Source organism: Ictalurus furcatus, chromosome 20 (genome assembly GCF_023375685.1).
Source record: "Ictalurus furcatus strain D&B chromosome 20, Billie_1.0, whole genome shotgun sequence".
Classification (NCBI taxonomy): Eukaryota; Metazoa; Chordata; class Actinopteri; order Siluriformes; family Ictaluridae; genus Ictalurus; species Ictalurus furcatus.
The window spans coordinates 22,278,658-22,288,599 of record NC_071274.1 but is presented as its reverse complement, the minus strand read 5'-3'; positions in this window follow the sequence as shown (position 1 = coordinate 22,288,599).

The window sequence follows — 9,942 nt, the reverse complement described above, 5'->3', positions numbered from 1 at the left end:
GAGGATGAGCTGTAGCTATTTAAAGAGAGAAAAAAACCCCCATAAGGCTGGTGAGGGAACGGCTGTTTACAGCTGATGTAACGTAAGCGATCCTTTATTTAATGGCTGCCCCGCAACATTAAATATAAGCATAAACGGATCAAATAAATAAAAACGAGAATTGTTTTCGCAAACTGCTGCGTTATGAGAGGAATAAAACACTCCGGGACGTGCCGTTATAGGAAAATAATCAACCTCGACTCCATTTCCTGACCTATTAACGGTTTACGTCTCTCTATAGTTGCGGAAACATTTTTCATTTCGTTATTCGTTGAAGCCGTTGTTGCTGTCGTGTCTTCATGCTCCCGACTAGGCTGGAGGATCTCTCAGCCCATAAGCTGTAAAATATCCCCCGACTGGGAAAATGGGACTTGCGGAGCCGTGACGTCAGATATAACGTCGAAAACAGACTTGCGTGAGAGACGTGACGTCGGAGTGGATCTGAGTGGAGTGAGAGATGAGCTCATTACATCACCTCTGCAGCGCAATAAAGCTTTTAGAGATCTAATGATCCTGCAAAACAGTCAGACCAAATTGCCAGACTCATGTATCTCCCTGCAGGCTTTAACACTCTCTCTCTCTCCCTCTCTCCCTCTCTCTCCCTCTCTCCCTCTCTCTCCCTCTCGGTGTACAGTCATGCTCGCAGATGAAGATTAGTGATCTCTGTGTCTGTATCTCTGTCTCTCTCTGTTTCGATTCGCTTCTCCTATTTCCTCATATCTGACCTCATGTTCTCCTTCTCTCCTTCCCTCTTTTGTTTTCTCCTCATTCCTTTTCCCCTTATTTCCACAGGTCCTAGGGCTGATCAAAAGCATAATCATATTCTAATGGATGTCTCAGAAAGTATTTAATAGTCATAATTTCCTGCATGGTGTAATTTTGTCCCCTCTCGCAGCGATGCGCAACCTGAGAGTTTTAATTCGATTTTTAACTAATAGGGGCTTTTAAGGCTTTCAGAATCCTCTTATTGCCTATTTTATTACGTTTTGTTGTTTTTTTTTAAGTATTCGCAGATTTGAGTTTGGAATGACTTCTTTATGAAAATGAATCACATGTAAATGAATCACATGAATATGAATCACATGTAAATGAATCCTATGAAAATGGATAAATAAATGAAAACTGGAGTGACTTCTTTATTCAGATTTATTATAAATAGACTTTTACCTCTGTTTATACAGTATTACGAATCTTCAGCTGTCGAATACAAATAAAATGTAAAGCAGGAACTATTCGATATCTCAAATCAATATAAATAAATAAATATTCACAGCATTTATACTGTAATGTTTTCTGTAACGTACAGGAATGACTCGCTGTGCTGTATTTTTATATATATATATATATATATATATATATATATATATATATATATATATATGTATATATTTACAGGGTTTCATATTCATAACAGTAAATTACTGTTCAGTTAAACTGCTATTTTCAGTCTTAGTGCCAGATATACCGTGAACAATCGATAAATTCTGATGTGTTTATTAAATCAATCTCAAAATTGCACATTAAAAGAGCTATTTACACTATTTAAAAAAAAAAAACCCAAACATGCTAAATAGAAATATTACACGATAATATTGAGTGAGTTTCGGTACTCGTATTACGTAGCATTGCCTAGCTAAATAACTCAGAAGTGCTAAGTGCTCGGAGTTAGTGTCATTTTCATCCTCCAAAAAAAAAAAAGAGACGACAAAAACAACAACACGGATGCCTCCATGAAGGTTTGTTGTTTGTTTGTTTGTTTGTTTGTTTGTTCGAGTTAGCAGCAAGCTAGCTAGCTAACGTTATTGTTATGACAGATCGTTTTAACGGTCTTTCCAATGCATTCACTGTTTCTGTAGTAACCGCTCATTCACAGGGACTTTTGTTTAGCTGTTGACGTTTGTTTAGCATTCATGGAAGGAGTCTCCAGTTTCAGTTACAGTAACACAATATTTTTATTGTCGAAATGATAGAATTTCTTTGTAGTGTTAATATGAAAATCCGATCATGTTTTTAAAAATATGTCTGTATATAAATACGTCCATACTCGGAACAGAACAAATGTAGCATGATAGAGCGAGTATCACGGCTCGTTGAAGCACTTGATCAAATAAAATAGACAAATACTAAGACTATAAAATGAGTGTCTGATATCAGACGTTATTAGAATGCAGACTGTGTCTCTCTGAGCACACACACACACACACACACAAACATATATATATATATATATATATATATATATATATATATATATATAGTGTATATATAAGTGATCCCTGAAGCTCTCTGAATTGTTAAAATGCCGAAACTCATTTATTATTGATCTGCTCCGAGGAAGAAAGCGTGAAACTGACTGAAAGAGCTGCTCTGAAGCTACTTGATCCATTGTATTGGAATTTTTTTTTTTGAGTAAAACTGAAGGAAAAACTGAGACTGGACTGTATCATGGAGCTTCAGTGCTCACACAGCAATAAATAAAAATAATGAAGCTAAACTACATTCCACCTCCTACACACTCGGGGTTCGGACACGTTAACGTTCCCTCAAGCCCGGGTGAGGAGAGATACTCTAAAGTTGAGATGGAGAGAGGAAGGAGAAGGGAAAAACTGGCTGCAGGTTTAAATCTCAGCCTTGACGCCTTTCACGCTATCGCTATTGCAGTTTGGTTTTCAGAAACGGGCCTCAGCGGAGACGTTTTCACACGGATGCTATAAGATGTTGCGCAGAAGGCGATCCCGAGTTCTCTCGTGTGTGTCAGGCAGATGGGGTTTGGCTGAGATTGCGTTGTTGTGGAGGCTGATGGCTACAGCGGGTGGTGTGTTGTGATGTGATGTGGCGTGACGTGGAAGATTATTGCAAACGCTCATCACACGGCTCCTGAACGCCGGAACGAAGGAGTAAGGTATAAAGTGTCACAGATATATGTTGTTGAACGTTCGTTTAGTTGCCATTTTGTTATTTTCAACTGTCTGCGAACTTTCCCTTTTATGTTGGAGTCTTGTGGGCGGGGCTAAATGTAAACAAACGTACAAACGGACTCATGTACAAAGAAAATCAACTAGTTTTGTAAATACAGTAGGGATTTTTTTTTTTTGTTCAGTTTGGGGAAAACATTCATACACAACTTTACTAAAAGATCGATAAAAAGTTGTTAGCAATTGTCTTGAGTGATCCGGAAATCTGGAGGAGGCGGGAAAGATGAGCAGTGTAGGCTCAGAGATTAAAGGCTCTGGGTTACTGATCAGAAGGACAGGAGTTCAAGCATTACCAGCATTACCAAGCTACCACTGTTGGCCCTTGGGCAAGGTCCTTAACCTTCAACTGCTCAGTTATTTAAACGAGATAAATCTAAGCCGCTCTGGATAAGGGCGTCTGGCAAAATGCTATAAAAAAAAAAAAAAAATGTGTTTGATTTTTCTCCGAATTGATGTCGAGAGTGGAACTCTCCAGGGGGAAGGTCTCTAATTAGCGAGAGAACTGGCAACAGCAATGTCACCGAGGTCACAATGACACATGGGACTTTTCACTTGGGTGATGTAAAGGCATGAGTGAGTGAGTGTGTGTGGGTGTGTGCTGTCATTTAGTGACTTACATCATCTCAAAATGTTTCAGCTTCAATTATCATAATGGCGTCTGCTTTTGGCGACGAGGAGGAAATACGATTCGGTCGATTGGTTTGTTTGAGTATAAAATATCTTTCGTGAGATCTGTCGGAAGTTTTAGGTGTCACGTTTCCGCGATTTCAAATAAAAACGTTGCATATCGTTATAATTACAATGATAATTGGATCATAGATACGTCAGGGAGTTGATAAGCCTGGTTTGTGAGTGATATATTTCTGTATAATCAGACTGAAATGGAAACAAGGACTGCTTGATTAACTCCATTAAAGCCACGGCGGTCAAAAAAAAAAGCCCCGAAGCGAGCGATGCTTTTACCCGGCTTTAGTGTCATTTCAACCTAAGTGCATCATGCGCTCCCTTCCAGTGCATTAAAGCGATATTTTGTACTTTCGGGCTTAAATGGGATCCAGCCGAGTTCCACATGAAGTGACGCTTCCTCGATATTAAAGATCGGCCAATTAAAAAGCCTGCGTGTTCAGCGGAACTGAAAGGAACTGGTGTGTTAAGGACGGAGCAATTAGTGATCTCCGTGACGAGTGTTCAGACAACAGACACGTATCCTGCTCCTGAACGTCGCTTCATGTCTGCCGCATCAAGTTCATCAGATAATGAAGTCCCTGGCAGAGTTCCTGCTGGAGTCGAGGACTAATCGCAGCTGATTTATTGTTTTCCACTCACAACACGAGGTGAGACATTATGCTTACCCACTTAAACAAAACCTGACATTGAAGTCGACACGTATCGGAATAGAACGAATTCACAAGTTTATGGCAGAGGGAAGTTGCAGGAATTTCCAGATGTCTTTATGGCGGCAGTAAAACAAGAAACTAGATCACAGACCAATGCTATAAAATGCCATAAACGAACACCACTCAGAGCGTATCGTGTTGTAATGATCGCTTTTACTATATGTTCACACTAGCAACTGACAAGTTTGATTAATTTGTCTGTCGTGGGCGTGGCCTGTACTGAGATTTAAAAAAAAAATTTTAGTTCCAGTGAGATCTTCTAAAGCTGCCTAGTTAATCTCAATTAAATAACACGCTAATCATTGTTTGGGCTTGACATGTTAAGTGCTCGTGCTTTTGTACTATCTTTGTTCGCGTCTCAGATTAGCTACGTAGACTCAGCAGAATCATCGACGTGAGTTCCTGTCCAGCTTTATTTTCCTTCGTAATGTCTCTATACATATTTAAATGAATGAGATCTGACAGGATGAGATGAAATCATGGTTATACGTTTTTTTTTGTTTTTTTTTTTAAAAAACAGTAAACAGAACTTTGGTACATCAAATAAGCAACACAAAGTTTTATAATTTATACAGAAGCATTTCTGTCCAGAAATGTCAGATTTGTTGTCCAGTGGATGGTTTTATAGACGTTCTGTAGCTAGGGCGTGTGGATATCAGGGAAATCTTGGAATTTATAACCCACTCTCCAAACTTCAGGGCAGGATTTTAGATGTGGATGGATTGAAAAAGAGAAAGGCTAATGTTTGCACTGGGCTACATGTCACCAAAACCCCTTTTAACGACGAACCGAATGAACGAGTGAGTCAGAATACCTACAGGAAAGATTTGAATCATTGATGAGATGATGACGGAAGCCCCCGTCGTGACCACACTGACTTCTCCAGGGAACCGTTTTACTGTTTTATCTCCAGCCTGCTTTGCTTTGTTAGCTAGCTGTTAGCGATGTTTACAACAAAAAGGACTCGAATGCTGAGTTTTATTCTCAGATTTCTCCTCCCCGAGCTGCTTCTCCACCGTGACTCTCAAACCATCTCTCAGTCTCCGTGACCCGATTCGACGGCTATTCACAGAGGCTTATGTAACAGCGGACTTTTCTCTTTCCACGTCCGTGGTGCAATTTGTCAAAATGGAGTTTGCGGTGCAACAAATCAAACCTCCACTGACCTTTTATCAGCACAGAGCAAACAAGAGTACTGTTAATCCGCAGTGCTGATTTAACAGCTCCGTGTTATCTCCTTATACGCCGGTGTGGTCATTTGTTTCGCACGTCATAGTATTATGGGGTTTTGTTTGAGCATGTCTATTTCTATAGTCTACCTGTTCATTAGCAAAGCATGTGCTAGCATACAAGTAGATGTTAAAACCTCGGGTGATTAATATTTCTGAAGCTGGACACGTACAGCCTTTCATTAGTTAGACGCTTTTATCCAATAAGAATACAGTTCAAGAATGTAGATAATGTCATGAGGTGTTTCACTGTGGATTCAGAAATGTATGGTTCCTGGTACCAAGCCTAAAAAAGACACACCTCAGGCAAGACAACGTCTCAAACAAATTCATGAGCTAAATCTTCTTAAAGGTTAAAGTATGGTCAAAGTCCAAGCCGGAGGTCTTTTTTTCTCACACGGTTGTAGATTTAATTCATGTCGAATCGAAAGATCGTCAGTCTTGCTGATTACACGTCTTCATGAGAAGTCCATCGTGAGACGGCGCGATCGTCATGGATTTCAACGTTTCACTTCACCGGCCTGAAAGGCATAATCGATCCGACCCCAAGTGAGAACGAAGACGTTTAGAAAGGCGAGAAAACGACGTCTTGGTCATTCTTTTAATAGAATGTCTGGTAGAGACGTGTCGTTTGTGCCCGAGTCAGCTCTGTGAATCGACTCTTTTTGCCGAACGTTGAGAGCTGACCTCACACGTATACGGCGCCGTCCAACAGTCTGAGACCAAAATTTAAAACAAAGAATGCGTTTTTTTTTTCCGTCCCCTTGAATATTTAATATCTTGAATATTTCTAGGTTACTGTTTAAATTGAAGAAAGTTTATGAAATCGCTGACTCGTTTACTAGCCCCGATTTTACATTTTAGTTCAGATCCGTCCTTGTATGCGTTCCTTTTACACCACTGCAATTTATTTACAGCATTTAATTAAAAAAAAGCGGTTTATAGTCACATTTGATGTTGTCGAATGTCCGTGAAGCATCACTTACGTTATAGCAGCTACTGTATAAACAATCGTTCCCTCATCAGCCTCTCTCGCTCTCTTCTTTCTCTCTTTTGAAGTAAATAAGACCAAAAAAAAAAAAAAACCCCTGCAGCTTACGACATGCAAGCTGTAAACTTCTCCGACTGTTATAAAGCGCTGACACTGGAGACTCCTTACGTTAATGTTATTTAAAAAAGAAAAAAAAAAAAATCTCCTCCCTTATAATCATGATAATTATAACCATATCAGCGATTTTTAAAATCCGTTCATGTGGAGCATCAGCTGCACGAGTCCCTGCGAATGAGCCGTTACTATGGAAACTAACGTATTAGAACGAGCGCGTTAATATAAACCCATGATTCGTAGCCGCGCTACTGTCAGAGCCGTAGAGACCGTGAACTGTGTGTCGACGTAGACAAAATGCAAAGGAAAACACGCGAGTTCTCCGCTGTCACGTGAAGGTTACCGGTTTTGAGAGGATCGAAGGCTTCGTGGTTGGTTTGAGACGCGCGAAACGTCTTTGGAAGCCGTCTTTATGGCGTCGTTAGGATTCACTCTCGTGAGGACAGAATGAACGCTACTGCGTCCCGCAGGAAACAAATGCGTTTTGTTCACGGGTTTCATTTCAGAATAGTTGTACACGGTTAATTCAGCAGCACTGCTATGGGAGAGAAAAATCAAATAAAAGATCCCTCCAAAGCTCTGGGCTTTATGACGCCTTCTCCTTTACTGAAAATGTCCTTAATTGATCTCCTGCGGCCCTGACTGGTAACCCGAGGCTTGATTTTATTTTATTTTCTGTTCCTCATGCCTGTTCCTCTCTCTCCACAGCACAGCCTCACATCTGTCTGAGATTTATTGATCGAATGTAATCTCTAGCCCTCTAGTGCACATTTTCATACCGTCAGATATATAGCTCTGTGACATTTACTGTACAGTAGCTAATGATCGAGTGAGTCCATAAATATAGTCCACACACACACACATACACGGGAAATCACATGTGCCATGCCGAAACATCTGTCAGCAATGCACTGTGAATAAACTGCATTAGAGATATCAGAGTAACGCAAACAAAATGGAGAATTTTTAGAAATGAATCCATTTTGTAAAGGTTTTTTTTTTTTTTTTTTTAACTACCATTACACACATCCAGATATCTTGCACATATGCAATGCCTGTTGACGGAGCACAGTTTCGTGCAAACGTACGGACGGATTCCCACCACCATCACCATCTCCGCTAATCAATCCTTCTTCACCATATGATCACAGTCAGTACAGACGTGTCTCGCAGAACTCGTCTCCTCGACCTTCACTTGTATTTACAGGAGAATGAATAGAGGAGAACATGACGGAGGTCTTGAACACTGCAAAAACCGACATCGTACCAAGTGAATATATCTTGAATGTAGTCAAATTTATTTAGCGCTTTCGATGATGATATTATTAATAAGATTGTTAAACCTATTTCGAGACATTTGTTTTACTCATTTCTTTTTCTTAATTCTACTGGCAGATAGAATAAAAAACCAAAGTGGCGAGTGAGGGACTGAGGAAACGTCAGACCACGCGCTCCGTAGGATTGGTCCCAGGAATCATTCGAGCCATCATTTGGATTTTTTTCTTGCTTTACTGTGACAAATCCAAACGATTATTTCTCATACGTCATTTGCATAGAATTGTGAAAATCTAAATAGAAATGTTACCCAGGCGTGAGAAAGAGGAGTGGCCTTTGTAAGAGTTCATTTAAATTTTTAGATACAGAGGCCACACCTCCTTTCAGTACCACTTTAAGACACAGAGGCCACGCCTCCTTTCTTGGAGCTGACAATTAGACAGACCACGCCTCCTTCACTGTTAATAACAGACACAGTCATTTGATAACGTTATCAGATTTTGCCAACCCAGAGACAGCAGAATTCCTTCCGTCACTGTTACAGAATCATTTTCACCTGGAAAGCCTCTTTTTTTTTTTTTTTTTTTTTTTTTTTTTTTTTTTTTTGTCTGTTCCGTTTGCTGAAAACTCATTTGTCTGTGCGGTAAAATCACGAAACAGCCAGCCAGAAACCAAAAGAGCGCGATCTCTAAGTGGAAAAGACGAATCACGGTGAAGAAAAAATGATGGAAGAAGACAAAAGATTTTACATCAATTATACGGACGAAGAGTTAAAAGAACGTTTCTTCCATAAAGGTCATCGCTCTCTAGAGAACATGTTCTTCGTTTGACCTTTCCACCGACACGAGGCCTTACTTTTCCTTTTCAATTTTTTACTTTCTAATACTCGCTGTGTAGCTCGAATGCCTGAAATAGAAAGAAAGAAAAAAAAAAGCATCATCTTAAAGGAACAGTACATAAAAAAAAATGAGTTGTAGTCATGTTAGAATGACTGTAAAATAACATATCTGTATTGTAAACCTCTAATGTACAGTTCATATAAAAAGTTTACACTTATATACACTCATATATGAACCTTTTTCACATTGCAACATATAAATATCAAGTCACAAACACCCGGAAATGTTTTTATTTTGAGGGGGGAAAAATTAAAAACTAAAAACTTCCAATACTTGCATAATTGTGCACACCCTTTTATTATTGGGAACGTGGCAGTGTTCAGAATCAACCAATCACGTTCAAACTCATGTTAAATACTAATTAGTGTACACCTGCCATCAATTAAAGTGACTGATTAACCCCAAATAAAGTCCGGCTGTTCCGATAGGATTCTCCTGACATCTTCACCATCCAACTGGAAAAGCCCTGGGCCACAAAGAGCTTACAAAGCAGGTCTCATTGTTGAAAAATATCAATCAGGAGACGGTTACAAATAAATTTCCGAGGCAGTGGTTATGCAATGGAACACTGTAAAGTGGAGAAAATATGGCACGACGGTGACACTACTAAGAACAGGACGTTCCTCTAAATCTGATGAGAAGATCAGGAGAAACCGGTCAGGGACGCTGCAGAGAGGCCTACAGCAACATTAAAATATCTGCAGCAATTTCTGGCAAGTACTGGTTCCTCCCTACATGTGACGGTAATCTCCTGAATGCTTCGTATCTCTGGGCGATGGGGTAGGGCGGCAACCGCCCTATTTTTTGTAACCAAAAAATAAATCAAAAAGTACATCCAATCTCCCAAACCCGTGTGGAATAACGTGTTCTGGTCTGATGAGACCAAAGTTGAACTTGTTGGCCACGATACCGAAAGATATGTTTGGCACAAAAAACACAGCGCATCACCAGAAGAACACCATCCCCACGGTGAAGCACGGTGGTGGCAGCATCGTAGTTTGGGGCTGTTTTTCTTCAGCTGGA